The following is a 17486-nucleotide window of genomic DNA, read 5'->3' on the forward strand; positions in this document are numbered from 1 at the left end:
ATGAATGTGTGTGTAGTAGATAGCTGTATGAATGTGTGTGTAGTAGATAGCTGTATGAATGCGTGTGTAGTAGAGAGCTGTATGAATGTGTGTAGTAGAGAGCTGTATGAATGTGTGTGTAGTAGAGTGCTGTATGAATGTGTGTGTAGTAGAGTGCTGTATGAATGTGTGTGTAGTAGAGTGCTTTATGAATGTGGGTGTAGTAGAGTGCATTATGAATGTGTGTGTAGTAGAGTGCTTTATGAATGCGTGTGTAGTAGAGAGCTGTATGAATGGGTGTGTAGTTGAGAGCTGTATGAATGTGTGTGTAGTTGAGTGCTGTATGAATGTGTGTTTAGTAGAGAGCTGTATGAATGTGTGTGTAGTAGAGTGCTGTATGAATGTGTGTGTAGTAGAGTCCAGTATGAATATGTGTCTAGTAAAGTGCTATATAAATGCGTGTGTAGTAGAAAGCTGTATGAATGAGTGTGTAGTAGAGAGCTGTATGAATGCGTGTGTAGTAGAGAGCTGTATGAATGTGTGTAGTAGAGTGTTTTAGGAATATGTGTGTATAGTAGAGTGCTGTCTGAATGTGTGTGTAGTAGACTGCTGTATGAATGTGTGTGTAGTAGAGTGCTTTATGAATGTGTGTGTAGTAGAGAGCTGTATGAATGTGTGTGTAGTAGAGAGCTGTATGAATTTGTGTGTAGTAGAGAGCTGTATGAATGTGTGTGTAGTAGAGAGCTGTATGAATTAGATAGAAAGGAGCTATAAGTACAGTCTATTTACCATTTTGAAGAACCTCACAGACCTGGTATTTCATCAGATGTATTTTCATCGTAAAACACCTTACAGTCCACCATCAGTGCTGTGAACAAGTATTTTACCTTGTTTCCTTTAGACGTTGGCCAATAATTGCCAGATTTTGTTCTGCTTTTGCTTTTTGGTCACACCTAAATGTTTCAGCTTTTCAATCCAACCAATATTAGTCAGAGATGAGTTGAGTAATTACAACATGCAGTTTTTAAATGATGGCTTCCTTTTTCCAGGGGAAACCGACCTTGCTCTATACAGTATGCCCTCTAAACCTAACAAGCTGACTCACAGCCCTCTTTCATCTGACTATTTTTATTGATCTTTGAATTGTTGAACATTTGGACCTTTTTATTGTTGAATCATGAAATATAGTCTGTCTATTCTGTGTTCATTTGTCTCTCCTTTCCGTTCTCTCAAACCCAGCCAGTCGAAGCAGATAGCCACTTGTCCTGAGTCTGGTTCTTCTGGAGGTTCCTGTTAAAATGGAGTTTTCCTTTCCACTGTTGCCTTTGTGCTTGCTCAGGATGGGAGACTGACAAAGTGAAGACTCAATGAGTCTGCTGGCTTCCTTCCTTAGATAGAGAACTTTTACTTATTGGCTTTTGTATGTGTAACTGCCAGTTTATTTTATGTTTAACATTTATATGGCTTGCACTGTTAATTATATGTAGTTTTACACACCACCTGTAGATGGCACTGCATTCAGGTGTGAAAGGCAACCAGAAGAAATCAGTCGGCAGCAATCAAGTAAACATGGACTTCAAGTTAAAGAAAATAATTAAAAGCTGAAACAGAAGAAACAAGCCCAATTCCTTTAGGTACCACACAGCCAACGAGCCATGTTTGTTTTATTGCTGTATTTTGTGGACATCGAGTACAAGTGTTTAATATTGAGGTTTGTTGTTTATTTTTCTTAAGAGTTAATTGTTTTGTTTTATGTGTTTTCTTTAGTTTTCTTGTATCAAATTTGAATAAATTCACCAGTTTGAGGAAACCACTTGTGTCTGGGCATGCTTGAAAGTAGTTATAGTATGTATATGAATGTTTCTGTTCAGTGCCATGAGACAACTTCTGTTGTGATTTGGTGCTATATAAATAAACTAAATTGGATTCAAATTTGTCTTAACTGAGACATTTAACCTTTGGGACCTCCTGGATGAGTCACTAATGCTCTCGGAGTATTTTGTCAGCTGGCCACATTTGGAATAGTTCACCGCTGTTCTGTGTTTTCTACATATGCGGATAATGAGACATGAGGTGCGAAGGACAAATAAATCTCTCTGAATCCCTGAATAATAACTATTGAAGTTATTTCTTGATTCTACAGGTTTGGCAGTAATCAGGTCTGAGTGTGGCAAGTGAGAACAAACTATGCATTCCAACTAATCAGTTAATTTACAGTTTAACCAACAGCACAATCATTTTTAACTAAGTTGGCTTGGATAGCTTTTTCCCCCTTAATAAATGAAATTATTTAAAAACTGCATTTTGCATTTCTTCATGATATCTTTATTTTATATTACATTTGTTTGCTGATCTGTAATGTGTAAGTGTGACAAAAAAAAGTAAAAACAGTAAAAAGCAATAAGAGGGTGAATGTTTTTTCACAGCACTGTTTTTGTAAGAGATTTTAAGATTTGTGCTTGTGTTCCAGTGAATTTCTGCTCTCCAGGTTTTTACCTGAAAATCTTGCAGAGCCACAGTGTGGTGTCGGACTGAATCCGAGTGGTCAGCTTCCGGAGCCGTTCTCTGTCCAGCACTGAGATGTATGCTGCCAGGCTGTGGCCCAGCAATGCCATGTGACCCTGTTCTCCAACATTTTTCATCCTACTGGAGACAATGACATCATAATACATTTCATAGAGAGGGCTTCTTCTACTCTTTCTTTGTGTAATAAAGTCTACAGATGAACATAGACAAACCAGGAAACTTGAAGAGTTTTGCCAGTTGGCTCAACTCTTATTTTACAATGACTAACTGAAGCAATACCCTCATTACTGTGGCTGAGGCTTGATCTATATATCCATTTGAAGCTCCATCCTACCATTACTAGGTGAACAAAACTCCCAGATACTCCTCCACCTAATGCAAAGTCTTTTTCCTAACCCATGGACAGGGGCTGTGCCAAACCTTCCCATTTCACCCTCACTACTTATTTGTGTTTACCAGTTTTGCCCAGCAGCTCACCCTGCCACCAGATTGAATTTTCATTCAACCTTTATATAGACAGGTAAATCCCATTGAGCCTCGAAGACTTATTTACAAGAGAGACCTGATTTCAACAAAGAATGACGACAACAATGGACAACAGCAACAACAATAAACAGTTATAAAAAGTCATACTAGAGTTTTTTTTTATTTTTTATAACAAATAGGATGGCTAAAAGAAAAAGGTAACAAAAAAAAAAAAAACAGCTAGATTCTAAGGCGAATGTAGAAAACTAAAAACAGGAACATGTCTGCATTGGTCCCTGCCAGGAGTCCAACAGATTCTTAAAGCCACTTAGAGAGGTCAAGGTCGAGAGCTTAAATTGTTTTTGTAGGATATTCCAGGAAACAGGAGCGGAGTAGGAGAAGGCCCCTTTGCCTAGTTCAGTCCTCATTGATGGAACACTGCAGGTAATAATGTCCTGAGAGCGCACTCCGTAGCTGCACTCACGCAGAGACATGTAGGAGGAGATGTATGAAGGCAACAGACCAAGAAGTGATTTAAAGATGAAAATGTACCAGTGAGAGAGTCTGCGTGAAGTTAATGATGTCCAGTTAACCAGTGAATACAGGGTGCAGTGGTGGGTACAATAATGACAGCCAGTTATGAATCTTAGTGCACCATGATAGACAGCATCCAACATCTGCAGGGTTCTTGTAGGAGCATTCATGTAAATAATGTCACCGTAATCAATGGAGGGAAGGAAAGTCACAGATACAAGGCGTTTCCTAGCATTCACAGGATCTGTTTCTGAAAAAGAAACCCAGTTTAATTTTCAGTTTCTTTACCAAGTTTTCCACATGGAGCTTAAAAGAGAGATGTGAGTCGAACAAGATACCTAAATATTTATAGGAATCAACAAACTCAATGGGGACACCATTTGCGGGGAGTGGTGGCGCAGAGGTTAGAGAGGTGGGCTTGTGATCCGAAGATCGCCGGTTCACGCCCCGGCCCCGACAACATCAAAATTGTGGGTGGGGTAGGTGAAACACCCACACTTGCTCCCACCATCATTCGCCCCACTCTGGGCCCATGAGCAAGGCCCTTAACCCCACCATCTGCTCCCTAAACAGGTCTCTCTTGAAAATGAGTTCTCGTGGCTCAATGAGACTAACCTGGATAAATAAAGGCTAAATGAAAAAAAATAATAATAATTTGAGGATAAAATCGGAGGAAGAACTGCTGGGACCAACTTCCTATTTGAAAAAAGCATCCCTTTGGTTTTGTCGGCATTTAGGACAAGTTTGAGGCGGAACAAATCTGTCTGGATGTTGTTGAATGCAGATTTAAAAAGTTGGAAAGCCTTAGCAACAGTTTTAGCTCGACAATAAACAACTGTGTCATCAGCATAGAAATGTATGGATGCATTAGGGATGTTTTTACCTACATTATGTATGTAGATTGTAAAGAGGGTGGGTCCTAAGACTGAGCCTTGTGGTGCACCATTGTTGACTGTTAAATAACTGGAGGAAGTACCATTATGTTGAACACATTGCTTCCGGTCTGAGAGATAGTTAGAGAACCAACCAATGGTGTGTTCTGAGAAACCAATTTCTGAGAGTTTATGACACAAGATGTTATGATCCACAGTGTCAAAAGCTTTAGACAGGTCTAAGAAAAGTGCAGCACAATAATCCTTAGTATCCAGTGCTTCAACAATGTCATTAAGAACCTTCAGTGAAGCAGTGGTTGTGCTGTGTTGTTTCCTGAAACCAGATTGATGTGGAGGCAAGATGTTAAATGAGTCCAGGTAATTTTTGATTTGAGAGTTTATCAGTTTTTCTAGAACCTTGGCTAAAATGCAGAGTTTAGAGATTGGTCGATAGTTGTTCAGTGAGGTGGGGTCACCTCCCTTCAGCAAAGGAAGAACAAAGGCTGTTTTCCAAGTGTCTGGGATGGAGTTTTGTCTTATGGAGAGATTGAAGATGTGGATCACAGGGACTGTGATGATATGAGCAGCCAGCCTTAAGAAATAAGGTGGAAATTCATCTGGACCTGCAGATTTTTTAGGATCAAGATCTTTTAACAGTGTATTGACCTCACTGACGGAGAACGGAGAAAAAGAGAAGGTGTGTTTAACTGAGGATTGACTTGTAGGAGGGATTTGATTTGTAGAAGTTTGGTTATTAAGTGAAGTGGCTGATTTTCCGTTAGTAACTGTGTCAAATAAAGAACTAGAAACAAAATGTTTGTTGAAACAGTTCAGGATCTCGTGCTTATTTGACACAGGAACAGAGTTAACGAGAAGTTGTGATGGGAGGTCAGATGATTGTGGGGTGCCTGAGAGAGATTTGATGGTTTTCCAGAATCTGTTGGGTCATTTAGATTTTTGGAGGTCTGAGATGAGAAATAGTTGTGTTTTGCTGCTTTGACAGCAGTTGTACATTTATTCCTCATCTGTCGAAAACTCAACCAATCAGTGTCTGAGTCAGATTTTCTCGCTGTGGCCCAAAGATGGTCTCTCCTGTGCAGGTCAGCTAGCTCTGGAGTAAACCAGGGGCTGTCTCGTCCCTTTATTCTGAACTGACAAAAAGGAGCATGTTTGTTCACAAAATAAATGAAACTATTATGAAAATAGTTCCAAGCGGAGTTCACGTCATCAGTTAACAGAATACGATGCCAGTTAAAGTGAGACAGAACCCAGAGGAATGACTGTTCACAAAAATGTTTCAGATTCTTTTTTAAAATTAATCTGGGCTTAGAAGGTGGAAGTTTAATATCTCTCAAAGCAGCTGTCACACAATGATCACTCAAGATATTGGCAAATACACCTGTACCAGAGAATTTGTGAGGCATATTAGTTAGAAATAGGTCTAAGATGGAGGATTTTTCAGGACGGTTTTTGTTTAATCTAGTGGGAGAGTTGATCAATTGGGTAAGATTGAGAGACAGGCAACATTCCTTGAATTTATCACAGAGGGGAGTCAACTTATCCCAGTCAATATTGAAGTCTCCTGCCAAAAAGATCTCTTTGAATTTTAAATTACCAAGGAATTCCATCAGGGTGGACAGAGCCTCAGGTGTGATAAGATCTGGCCTCCATTTAAAGTGATGTTTACAGCTAAGGCATCAATTTGGTTTGGAATTGTTTTAGAAGACAAAGGACTAGCAACCAAAGAATCTCTGATGTAAACAGCGACCCCCCACACACTTTTTTGATGATCACAGCGGTAGATGTTAAATCCATTGATTGCCAGGTCATTATTGAGTACAGATTTGTTGAGCCAGGTTTCAGAGATGAAGATTACATCTGCCCCAGAAGAACTGACCAGAATTTTCAAGGCATCAAGTTTTCTCAGAAGGCTACGAGCGTTTACATGCAAAAAATGAAGTCCAGACACGTTTTTAAAGTCATTTTGTGTCATATAAATAGTGGGGGGTCCAGGGTTAGGTTGAATCCCTGAGAGCAGTAACAACATTATTATCAGACATTTTCTTGAGTTTTTCGTGACTGATGTGTAATTGAAGGAGTCAACAGTGTGACAATTAGCGCCCATAATCGAACCATGAGAAACATTAATGAAGACGCGATCATTCAGAACCCAAAAACAGTGAAAGTTACAGTGATGGGCAGATTCAGGTGTATTAACAAGATTCAGTGACTCCAGATAATCTGAAAACTGAAAATAGTGACAATAATAAGAATGATGCAGAAAAGTCTCAGACCATAAAACGTCACAGTTCAAATGGGCAAACAAACCCGACGAGGTGGCCCAACTGCAGTTTGAGTTGGGCTGAGGGGGGCTCCTGCCCCCCAGTGAAGATAGATGGATGCTCCCATGGGAAACAGAAGCTGGGTCCAGAATCAACAGGCCGAAACAGAAACAGATAATTTGCAGCAAATAGCAGAGCAAACTGCCAGAAAATCCTCCTGAAGTGAAAGGCATGATCCTAGCTCGTTTCAGATCAACAGGGGCCAACAGCGTGATCTGGAATAAATCCAAAAAATTTCAATCTGGTCCTCTGGACATTCAAAAAAAAAAAAAAGAAAAAAACAAAGCAAAAAAATCTAGAAACGTTTCGTCTCTCATCCAAGAGACTTCCTCAGTCTGAGGTGCTGTATTCAGCTCAGTCTCTTAAATAGCACCTTCTCAGAGTGGATCAACCAGTTTGCTGCTGACAACCAAAACCAGCTGATCACATGCTCAAGAAGGACCATCAGCCTAACAATGGGTCATTAGCACACTGATGGCTGTTTACTACTCACAGAGGGCTGAGTGATACTAGCAATCACAGCATTGTAAGAGGGGGACAGTTGAACCCGGAGGCCTCCACCCCTGTTTAATGATGAACGATTTATTTTCACAAAGATGGCCTCCTTTACTCCTCTCTCAAACCATCGTTCCTCTCTTTCCAGGATGTGAACATCTTCATCCCTGAAAGAGTGACTGCTGGCCTGGAGATGAGTGTAGACCGCAGAATCCTGGCCTGATGATGTTGATCTTCTGTGCTGGGCCATCCTTTTGGCCAGTGGCTGTTTAGTTTCCCCGATGTAAGACTGATCACAGCTCTCCTGACACTGAACAACATACACAACATTACTCTGTTTTTGCCGGGGGACTGGATCTTTGGGATGAACCAGTCTTTGCTGTAATGTATTTTGGGGTTTAAAAGCCACTGGGACGTTATGTTTAGAAAATAAACGTCTCAGTTTCTCTGATACCCCCTCAACATACGGAATGACCACTGGTCTGGGTCTGGGTTCCTCCTTTTCACCTGATGGCTGACTGGAGTCCTGTTTGGGTTTCTTCTCTGCTTTCAGGAAGAGCCTGTCTTGTGTGGGATTTCTCCTTCTGCCTGGCTCCTGAGTTAGTGGGGATGCTGTCTGCTCTGTGATACAGAGTCCTGATGACTCCTAACTTGTGCTCCAAAGGGTGATGGGAGTCAAACTGCAAATACTGGTCTGTGTGGGTGGGTTTGCGGTACACCTCAGTTTGCAAATGTCCTCTATCAGAGACTGAGACCTCACAGTCCAAGAAATCCAACCTGCTATTTTTTACATATTCTCATGTGAACTTGATGTATTTATCCACAGAGTTGATGTGGTCAGTAAAATGTTGGACTTCCTGAGATTTGATTTTAACCCAGGTGTCGTCAACATACCTGAACCAATGACTTGGTGGTGTCCCTGAAAAGGACGTCAAGGCTCTCCTCCATGTACAGGTTGGCAACAATAGGAGAAACTGGAGACCCCATAGCACACCCATGTTTCTGCCTATAATATTGCTCCCCATATGTGAAGTAGGTTGACTGCAGGCACAGTTTCAAGAGTTGACACAGTTGTTCTGTGGAAAGCGTGGTCCTGCTGCTCAGAATGGTGTCTGATTTTAATCTTAAACTGACCACCTCTACTGCATCATCAACAGGAATGCACGTAAAGAGTGTGTGACATCAAAAGAGACCATTGTTTCATCAGTCTCCATGATGACATCCCTCACCTTATCCACAAAGTCCATGGTGTTCTGTATGTGGTGGTTGTTGAATGTCCAGAGGACCAGATTGAACTTTTTTGGATTTTTCTACCTGGATTATTGAGCATGCATCAGGAGATCTGGAATAAAATTAATTATTATCCAGGTGAGTTTGGATGGAGGCCTGCAGCAACTCCGATACAAATTCCGAACTTCTCCCCAGACTCCCCAGCTCGAGGGGTCACCTGGCCGCCAGGGTGCGCTCAGAGTGACCGGTGGAGTGGGAGCGGCCGGTCCTGGACCAAAATATATTTTTGGACGGTCCCGTCCGGCTCTCTGAGTCACTGAACACCAAATTCGGTTGGAAGGGGGACCAACTTTAGTCCAGTTCGAAACACTAAGACGGTCAGGTAATCAGAACTGTTGCCTGGTGCAAAAGCCCAGAAGACAGTCAAAACCATCCCTCCTGCAACTTTAAGTCACAGGCAACCTTCCCATTCATTGAGAAAAACTAGAACTAGGCACTCAACCAGGGGCTTGCGAGTATCCTCGCCTCCTTTTTCACCAGATGGGAGACATTCACCATTTCTATGGTCAGTTTATGTCACCAGAAATTGGCACGCCCAGTGCCCCGCCTTCGCCTACTACTTGGTCTGCAATGCACCTGACTTCGATGGTCCTCCTCGCAGGTGGTAGGCACACATGGACGTGGTATTCTGTCTTTCTTTCAGGCTTTGCCTGGCCAAGCCCCAGGAGCCAAGGCTCGACCACCAGGCACTCTAAAGAAACACTACCTTCACGTTCTGAGTTGTACTTTAAATGAAATCTACTTACTGTTGGGTGGGCTTCTCGTCGTCCTCCTCTGCCTCATGAATGAGACTCTGGACCAGATGTAATATCGTGGTAACATCCTGACCACTACACAAGAAATACAACAAATGGTGATTGGCTTTATAAGGAAAGCAGACAGGTTTAGATATTTGATAATATTGATGCCATCGTTTAGTTTCAAAGATCACACAATCCCAGATCGAAAAGTTCAGGGCCCCACTTACGCTTCTTAGAAAAACCACCTTATTGACTTTTAAGGTTAAGGCATGAAATGTTCTTTGTGATAATGCCTTCAGGTATTACTTCATATGGTGGAGTTCCTAAATGGTTCTCTCTGTCCCAGCTCCTGACCCGTGGTGTACTAATCACTTCCAAATCTTTCTCTGGTACCAGTATCTCATTAGGATGCAACTGCTGGAAATTATTTGATGATTGTCCCATGCCAAAGAGTCTCCAAAATGTCTCCAAATGTGCTTGGGGTTTCTCAGTTTCCCTGTGTGTGCTGCAGAAACGGTTTTGCTGCTTGAACTTTGAACATGTCCAAGACATTCAAGCAACAATTTGTCTCTTAAAATAGTCACATTTGTTGTAATTCCAACCAGACTAACCATTTCATACGCTATGCCTTGGACTTCAGGCACAACTCATAATCCTGCATTCTGCAGAAGATCTCAGATGACTCTGCCATTGTGGGCTATATCACTGGTGACCAGGATCTGAATACAGAGGTGTGGTTGACAGCTTTGTGGAATTGGTGTGGACAGAACCACCTGCAACTTAACACTGGAAAAAACAAAACAAAGAATCTCTGACTCTGTCAAAAGAGCTGCAGGTGGACTACAGGAAGAAGATGCTGAGGAAACTGCTGCAGATCCTGAACAACACGTCACATCTCCTGCATGACACACTGGACTCACTTTTTTAATTTACTCTTTATTTATACAGGTAGTCTCATTGAGTCACGAGAACTCATATTCAAGAGAGACCTGTTTTCAGGAGCAGAAGGTGGGAGTTAAGGTCCTTGCTCAGGGGCCCAGAGTGGAACAAATGAGGGTGGAGGTAGGTGTAGGTGTTCCACCTTTTTCACCGACATTTTGATGTTGACGGTAACAGGAGTTGAACCTGTGACTTTCCGATCACAGGCCCATCTTCTCTAACCTCTGCGCCACCACTCCCCCACTCAGCGCAGCACCTTCAGTCGTAGACTGAGACCACCGAGGTGCTCCACAGAACGCCACAGGAAGTCTTTCCTCCCTGTGGCTATCAAACTTTTCAACTCCTCCCCCTTTCTGCACATAGCTTGCTGAAAAACATGAGCTAAAAGCAGAAAAATCTAGCTGAAAACTAAAAGTAGAAGAAAAAAAATTAGCTGAAAGGCTAAATTAGTATAAGATGACAAAAATGCTATTTAAGAATACAGTGAACCCTCGCTATAACGCGGTTCACCTTTCAAGGTCTCGCTGCTTCACGGATTTGCATCATGGTTCTGCATTCTGATTGGCTAAACAGTCTCTCCAGTACAGTAGTTATTTGTAAAAAACGTTTATACAGTACTTTTATTTGTTAAACAAATGCTTGGGCCTGTAAAAAGGTTTTGTTCTTTGGTTTGAATGTATTATGGAATATTTCATTGTATAATAATTGTAAAAAAAATAAAGTTTACTACTTCACGGATTTCGCCTATCACGGGTTCTTTTTGGAACGTAACCCCTGTGAAAAACGAGGGTTCACTGTATTTCAAAGAGAACAGATCTCAGTGTTGATCTATTAAAGCCTTTTTGCATCGACAACTCAGTAAAGTGATAAACCTTTGTGGTCTGATTGTTTCGTGTTGCTCAGCTTCGTTGTGTAAATGTTTATGAAGCAACTATTGTGCTCCACTTTTCTTCCGTATGATTCCCGTCCTGCAGTTTCAACAAATAAATCAAAACATTCAGCTCTTTCAGAACAATCCTGCTATGACTTTTCGTATTGGTGCGACTTTAGCTTTTTGAAATATTTAGCCTTTTGACATTTTTTCTCATAGAAAATGCCCTGAGCTCATTTTCCACCCTTTATATCTTTATATCTGTTTACAACCTTTTACTGCTCCTTTCACATTTTGTTATGCTTCAGTTTCTTTCAGCTTTTTTGTGCTTCTTCAAACTTTCTTGCTTGTTATGCTCCTTTCAGCTTCAGTGTTTTATCTTTTTCTACTATTTCAGCTACTATATAGCTGTTTTTATACTAATTAAAAGCTTTTTTCAGCTAATTCCACATTTGTTGAACTCATTTCAACTTAAGCATAATTCAGAAAAATACTCTCTCGACTTTGTACTGGTAATGTAAGCTTCTTTCTGCCTTTTTAGCTACTTTTCAGCTATTTTTGGCCAAGTTCAGCTTTTATTAGATAATTTCAAAATTTTTGTGCTCATTTCTGCTTCTTTCAGCCTAATTAGGCAAACATGTTTTTTCTGCTTTCTTGTGTTGATTTAAGCTTGTTCTACCTTTTCAGCTACTTTTTATTAGCATTTTTTTAGCTAATTTCAGCTGATTTAAAAGAAAATCAGGTTTTTCAAGATAATTTTCATTCAACCTTTGAACATGTTAGTCTCATTGAGCCATGGGGATTAATTTACAACAGAGACCTGGATTTTAACAAAGAATGATGACAACAGTGGATAACGACGACAACAATAGACATTAACAAATGGTTCGTACAAATTTAATGTGTTTTTTTTACAATTGAAAACAGAATGATAATTAAAAGGTGAAAGAAACAGTGAAAAAAACAGCTAGGAAATGAAGTTACGTGACAGCTAGGTTACAATTTCTGCTCTCTCTCTTTTGCTCTCTTTTAGGCTGTAGGTCCCGCTCCTTTTGGCAGTTAGGTAATTTCTGCTACTTTCAACCCAATTGACATCTTTATGCCAATTTCAGCTCATTATGCTCATTTCAGATAATTTCTTCTAGTTTCAGTTATTCCGTTTATAACATTTTCAACCAATTCCACTTGTTTTTAGCTCACTTCACCTCTATCCATTTCCTTCTGGTAGTTAAGTTCTTTCTGCCTTTTCAGATACTTTTCAGTTTTTTTGGGGGGGGGGGGGGGTTTGTGTGCTCATTTCAGCTTTTTTAGGTGATTTCCTAATTTTTGTGCTTATTTCTGCTTATTTAAACCCAATTCAGAAAATACAGGTGCTGGTCATAAAATTAGAATATCATGAAAAAGTTGATTTATTTCAGTAATCCCATTCAAAAAGTGAAACTTGTATATTACATTCATTCATTACACACAGACTGATATATTTAAAATGTTTATTTCTTTTAATGTTGATGATTATAACTGACAACTAATGAAAACCCCAAATTCAGTATCTCAGAAAATTAGAAAATTACTTAAGGCCACTAATAAAAAAAAAAAATAGAAAGCTGAAGAAGGAGTCCTATCGGGACTTGTTGGCCTGTGGGACTCCAGAGGCAGCTGAGGAGTACCAAAGAGCCAAGCAGTGTGCAGCCTTGGCTGTCGCTGAGGCAAAAGCTCAGATGTGGGAAGAGTAAATGGTAAATGGACTGTACTTGTATAACGCTTTTCTATCTTATAGAGATATTCAAAGCGCTTTACATTACAACCTGTGTCCTCATTGACCCATTCATACAGCACTCTACTAGATCTCTACAAAGCTAATTGAACAAATCATTCTAAAGAGACTAATCAGTGCTTTTTCACATTCATACACTGATGGGATACACATCAGAGGAAATGAGGAGTTCAGGGTCTTGCCCAGGGACACTTCGGCATGTGACTGCTGGTGGATTTGAACCCCCAACTCTTGCACTGAAAGACGACTGCTCTAACCACTCAGCCACAACCGCCCAGTTCAGTGATACCTTGGATAGAGGCTCTCAGTCGGCTCCGAGGACATTCAAGCAAACCATTAAGTGGCTGAGGAGGGGAAAGCAGCACTTTACTAACACTGTGTTCAGTGAAGGTGGGGAGCTGTTGACCTCAACCAGTGATGTCGTCGGGAGGTGGAAGGAATACTTCTCAGATCTTCTCAATCCCACCAGCAAGTCTAAAGGCTCTGGATATTGTGGAGTTGACTTGGTTGACACGCCTTTGCAACGTCCCATGGACATCAGGGGCAGTGCCACTGGATTGGCAGACTGGGGTGGTGGTTCCCCTCTTCAAAAAGGGGGATTGGAGGGTGTGCTCCAATTATAGGGGCATCACTCTTCTTAACCTATCTGGTAAGGACTATTCAGGGGTATTGGAGAAACGAGTCCGATCGTTGGTCAAACCTCAGATCCAGGAGGAACAATGCGGGTTCTGTTCTGGCCGTGGAACACTGGAGCAGCTCTTTACCCTCACTAGGGTCCTGGAAGGGTCATGGGAGTTTGCCCATCCAGTCTACAGGTCCTTCTCAAAAAATTTGCATATTGTGATAAAGGTCATTATTTTCCATAATGTAATGATAAAAATGAAACTTTCATATATTTCAGATTCATTGCACACCAACGGAAATATTTCAGGTCTTTAATTGTTTTAATACTGATGATTATGGCATACAGCTCATGAAAACCCAAAATGCCTGTCTCAAAAAATTAGCATATCATGAAAAGGTTCTCTAAACAAGCTATTAACCTAACCATCTGAATCAACGACGTAACTCTAAACACCTGCAAAAGATTCCTGAGGCTTTTAAAAACTCCCAGCCTTGTTCATTACTCAAAACCGCAATCATGGGTAAGACTGCCGACCTGACTGCTGTCCAGAAGGCCATCAATGACACCCTCAAGCAAGAGGGTAAGACACAGAAAGAAATTGCTGAATGAATAGGCTGTTCCCAGAGTGCTGTATCAAGGCACCTCAGTGGGAAGTCTGTGGGAAGGGAAAAGTGTGGCAGAAAACGCTGCACAACGAGAAGAGGTGACCGGACCCTGAGGAGGATTGTGTAGAAGGGCCGATTCCAGATCTTGGGGGACCTGCGGAAGCAGTGGACTGAGTCTGGAGTAGAAACATCCAGAGCCACCGTGCACAGGCGTGTGCAGGAAATGGGCTACAGGTGCCGCATTCCCCAGGTCAAGCCACTTTTGAACCAGAAACAGCAGCAGAAGCGCCTGACCTGGGCCACAGAGAAGCAGCACTGGACTGTTGCTCAGTGGTCCAAAGTACTTTTTTTGGATGAAAGCAAATTTTGCATGTCATTCGGAAATCAAGGTGCCAGAGTCTGGAGGAAGACTGGGGAAAAGGAAATGCCAAAATGCCAGAAGTCCAGTGTGAAGCACCCACAGTCAGTGATGGTCTGGGGTGCCATGTCAGCTGCTGGTGTTGGCCCACTGTGTTTTATCAAGGGCAGGGTCAATGCAGCTAGCTATCAGGAGATTTTGGAGCACTTCATGCTTCCATCTGCTGAAAAGCTTTATGGAGATGAAGATTTCATTTCCTCCCTGGGCTGCCACCTTACCGTGGTGGAGGGGTTTGAGTGTCCCAATGATCCTAGGAGCTATGCTGTCAGGGGCTTTATGGCCCTAGTAGGGTCACCCATGGCAGACAGGTCCTAGGTGAGGGACCAGACAAAGTGCAGCCCAAAGACCCCGATGATGACACAAATAAATGGACCTAGTGTTCCCTTGCCCGGACGTGGGTCACCGGGGCCCCGCTCTGGAGCCAGGCTTGGAGGTGGGGCACGCGGGCGAGCACCTGGTGGCTGGGCTTTTACCCATGGAGCTCGGCCGGGCACAGCCCGAAGAGGAGACGTGAGTCCCCCTTCCCATGGGCTCACCACTGGTGGGAGGGGCCAAAGGGGTCGGGTGCAATGTGGGATGGGTGGTGGCCGAGGGCGGGGACCCTGGCGGTCTGATCCTCTGCTACAGAAGCTGGCTATTGGGACGTGGAATGTCACCTCACTGGTGGGGAAGGAGCCTGAGCTGGTGTGTGAGGCTGAGAGGTTCCGGCTAGAAATAGTCGGACTCACCTCAAAGCATGGCTCAGGCTCTGGAAACAGTTTCCTTGAGAGGGGCTGGACACTCTTCCACTCTGGAGTTGCCCCTGGTGAGAGGTGCCGAGCAGGTGTGGGTGTACTTATTGCCCCCCAACTTGGTGCCTGTGTATTGGGGTTCACCCCAGTGAATGAGAGGGTGGCCTCACTCCTCCTACGTGTGGGGGGACGGGTTCTGACTGTCGTTTGTGCTTATGCACCAAACGGCAGTTCAGATTATCCGCACTTTCTGGAGTCCTTGGAGGGGGTACTGGAAAGTGCACCTTCTGGGGACTCCCTTGTTCTGCTGGGGGACTTCAATGCTCATGTGGGAAATGACAGTGAGACCTGGAGGGGTGTGGTTGGGAGGAACGGCCCCCCTGATCTGAACCAGAGTGGTGTTCTGTTGTTGGACTTCTGTGCTCGTCATGGATTGTCAATAACGAACACCTTGTTCAAGCAGAAGGGTGTCCATATGTGCTCTTGGCACCAGGACACCCTAGGCCGCAGTTCGATGATCGACTTTGTCATCGTCTCATCTGATCTGCGGCCACATGTCTTGGACACTCGGGTGAAGAGAGGGGTGGAGCTGTCAACTGATCACTACCTGGTGGTGAGTTGGCTCCGATGGTGGGGGAGGATGCCGGTCAGACCTGGCAGACCCAAACGTATTGTGAGGGTTTGCTGGGAACGTCTGGCAGAGTCTCCTGTGAGACGGAGTTTCAACTCCCACCTCCGGGAGAACTTTGAACATGTTCCAAGGGAGGTGGGGGACATTGAGTCTGAGTGGACCATGTTTCGTGCCTCTATTGTCGAGGCGGCTTACCAGACCTGCGGCCGCAAGGTTGTCAGTGCCTGTCGCTGCGGCAACCCTCGAACCCGATGGTGGACACCATCGGTGAGGGATGCTGTCAGGCTGAAGAAGGAGTCCTATCGGGCCTTTTTGGCCTGTGGGACCCCGGAAGCAGCTGATGGGTACCGGCAGTCCAAGCGACATGCGACTCGGGTGGTTGCTGAGGCAAAAACTCGGGCATGGGAGGAGTTTGGAGAGGAGTTTGGAGAGGCCATGGAGAACGACTTCCGCACGGCTTCGAGACAATTCTGGTCCACCATCCGGCGTCTCAGGGGGGGAAAGCGGTACGCTACCAACACTGTTTATAGTGGGAGTGGTGTGCTGCTGACCTCAACTCGGGATGTTGTGAGTCGGTGGGCGGAATACTTTGAAGACCTCCTCAATCCCACCGGCACGTCTTCCACTGAGGAAGCGGAGCTTGGGGACTCTGGGTCGGGCCCTCCAATCTCTGGTGCTGAGGTCACCGAGGTGGTTAAAAAGCTCCTCGGTGGCAGGGCCCCAGGGGTGGATGAGATTCACCCAGAGTTCCTTAAGGCTCTGGATGTTGTAGGGTTGTGTTGGCTTACGCGACTCTGCAATATTGCGTGGACATCGGGGGAAGTTCCCCTGGATTGGCAGACCGGGGTGGTGGTCCCCCTATTCAAAAAGGGGGACCGTAGAGTGTGTTCCAACTACAGGGGAATCACGCTCTTAAGCCTCCCTGGTAAGGTCTATTCGGGGGTTCTCGAGAGAAGGGTCCGTCGGATAGTCGAACCTCGGATTCAGGAGGAGCAGTGCGGTTTTCACCCTGGCCGTGGAACACTGGACCAGCTCTACACTCTCAGCAGGGTCCTGGAGGGTGCGTGGGAGTTTGCCCAACCAGTCTACATGTGCTTTGTGGACTTGGAGAATGCGTTCGACTGCGTCCCTCGGGGGGCCCTGTGGGGGGGTACTCTGGGAGTATGGGGCTTTGATACGGGCTGTTAGGTCCCTGTATGACCGGTGTCAGAGCCTGGTCCGCATCGTCGGCAGTAAGTCGGGCTTGTTCCCGATGAGAGTTGGACTCCGCCAAGGTTGCCCTTTGTCACCAATTCTGTTCATAACTTTTATGGACAGAATTTCTAGGCGCAGCCAAGGTGTTGAGGGGATCCGTTTTGGTGGCCTTAGGATTGCGTCTCTGCTTTTTGCAGATGATGTGGTCTTATTGGCTTCATCAGATCGTGATCTAAAGCTTTCGCTGGAGCGGTTCGCAGCCGAATGCGACGCGGCCTGGATGAAGATCAGTTCCTCCAATTCCGAGGCCATGGTCTTGAGCAGGAAAAGGGTAGAGTGCCCTCTCCGGGTCAGGGAGGAGGTCCTACCCCAAGTGGAGGAGTTCAAGTATCTTGGGGTCTTGTTCACGAATGAGGGAAAAATGGAGCGTGAGATCGATAGGCGGATAGGTGCAG

At 44.0% G+C, this 17486-nt stretch overlaps 1 protein-coding gene and 1 long non-coding RNA gene across 2 annotated transcripts in view; both read right to left on the reverse strand.

Annotated features, from left to right (window-relative positions):
* pdxdc1 (pyridoxal-dependent decarboxylase domain containing 1) overlaps window positions 1-17486 on the reverse strand; it is a 163913-nt gene that overhangs the window by 99533 nt on the left and 46894 nt on the right. The window lies entirely within an intron of this gene.
* Window positions 9227-17486, reverse strand: part of LOC119422017 — a 22512-nt gene continuing 14252 nt past the window's right edge. Inside the window, exon 3 of the long non-coding RNA XR_005187391.1 lies at window positions 9227-9333. This is a non-coding gene — a long non-coding RNA (uncharacterized LOC119422017). The remainder of the gene's footprint in view (window positions 9334-17486) is intronic.

The sequence above is a fragment of the Nematolebias whitei genome, chromosome 15 (genome assembly GCF_014905685.2).
Source record: "Nematolebias whitei isolate Nwh7 chromosome 15, NemWhi1, whole genome shotgun sequence".
NCBI lineage: Eukaryota > Metazoa > Chordata > Actinopteri > Cyprinodontiformes > Rivulidae > Nematolebias > Nematolebias whitei.